The 1,716-nt window shown below is 67.0% G+C and overlaps 1 protein-coding gene across 1 annotated transcript in view; it reads right to left on the bottom strand.

Moving 5' to 3' along the window:
• The window catches only part of CD81 (CD81 molecule), a 21,010-nt gene that overhangs the window by 3,373 nt on the left and 15,921 nt on the right, over positions 1-1,716 (bottom strand). The gene's annotated exons all lie outside the window — the stretch shown is intronic.

The following is a 1,716-nucleotide window of genomic DNA, read 5'->3' as shown; positions in this document are numbered from 1 at the left end:
CTCAGTTTCCTCCTCTGTGACGTAGAGGGAGTCAGGCATCACCGGGGCCAGGACTGAACGGCCAGTGGTGAGTGTTCGGGGGTCTCCGCCTGACCCCGCCACCTGTGCGCACTGACCCCTGAGAGCCTCCGGGACTCAGTGGGCCTTGGAGAGCCACCCGAATCTCGGTGCCAAGGGCCCAGCTGCTGGCCTGGGAGGCGGAGTGGAGCCTGGGGTCTGCTGGCCCCAGCTCACTTGAGGGTGACACACAGGGTCAGTCTGTCCTCCTGGCCTGTCCAGCACTCACTGCTGGCCATGCGGCCCTTCCCTGAGTCTGCAGCCCACCCAGAAGGGGCCCTTGCCCCTTGAAACGCTGACCACGTCTCTCCAAGGACTTCCCACAACCCTAGTCCTTCCAGCAGACCTGGGCCCACCCCCCAGTTGCCATGGTTACGCAGCAGGCGAAGCTAGGGCAGAGCTAGGACACCAGGTTCCAGGGCTTTGGTGCCAAGGGCCCGCTGGCCCTTCCTGGCCGTCTCTGGAGAAGAAGTCTGGGAATTGGGACCCATTGGCAGGCTCAGAAGAAGCCTGGGGCCCTCTCTGGGCCAGACAGAGCCTTTGGGCGACCGTGAGTGGGCCTGGCTGAGGGTAAGCCCTGGGGACTCCTCACTTGGACATGGCCAGGTTCCGAGACTCCCGTCCCCACATCCCTCCCTGAGGTTCAGCGGGACGGCCCAGGGCACCACGGAGGGGCGTCCTGGCAGGTGCTGGCTCCCAGCACCCCCAGCCCGCCCCACGGGGCAGCCTTCCTGCTGCAGCAGGCTCTGGCTCTGACCTGTGAGGCTGGGGACCCTCCCGGGCCCTGCAGCATGGCCCGGGTGCTGCTTAAGTCCCGCTAACCACCCCCTACTTCCTGGCAGTAGACACAGAGCTCACATCAGGGCCCACGTCTGTCCCCACCGCCCTGGCAAGCCTCGTCTGCGTCGGACGTCTGCATCCTTCTGCCAGCCAGGGTGTTCCGAAAGGCTGGCCCCGGGTGGGCAGGGATGCTGCGGCCAGAGGGGTTCTGAGAGGCGCCCACCTCTGGTGGCATGGTGGCATAACAGAAGCCTGAGTCCAGGGGCTGGTACCCGGCCTGCCAGGTGGTCCAGCCCTCCTTCACTCCTTCCCTGAGGGGAGCCCTCAGGCCCAGTGACGGCATGTTGTGGCACAGGCTGGAGGGGCACCCGCAACGCTAGCCATGCCCCCACAAGCCTCCCTATGGGACCCTTCCCATCACGGCCTGGGCCCGGCCCTCAGCCTCCAGTCTTCTACCAAGGTCTCCCCAGACCCCCTGGCGTCTGCCCGGAATGTGTCTCCAGGGGGCCGCGCGGGGCCACCCAGGTCTGCAGCCCACTGCCACCCTTGCCCTGTCCAGGCTGAGGCAGGCGGGCTTCAGCTCCTCTCCCAGCTGCCAGGCCACACGCTGGGCTGAGAGCAGGAGCCAGCCAAGCCACGAGGACAGGGATCCCCTTCCCAAACGGTGCGCCCTGGGGAGCCCACACCCCCTGCACCAAGAGCTCGGAGAGGGGGACGCGGATAGAAGACCGGGACCACGCAGGGGCAGGCCCTGGGCAGGGGGAGGAGAGGCCTGGGAGGAGCCCCAGGGAGAAACTCCTCTCGAGCGTCCAGAGGACACCCTTGCATCCTCAGACGTGTGGGCAAGGCTGGCTGCTTTGCGCTTAGGGTGCTTGGCGT

Source organism: Bison bison, unplaced genomic scaffold (genome assembly GCF_000754665.1).
Source record: "Bison bison bison isolate TAMUID 2011002044 unplaced genomic scaffold, Bison_UMD1.0 scf7180017864360, whole genome shotgun sequence".
NCBI classification, from domain to species: Eukaryota; Metazoa; Chordata; class Mammalia; order Artiodactyla; family Bovidae; genus Bison; species Bison bison.
The sequence above is the reverse complement of the archived record's forward strand: the minus strand, read 5'-3'. Positions and strand labels throughout refer to the sequence as shown.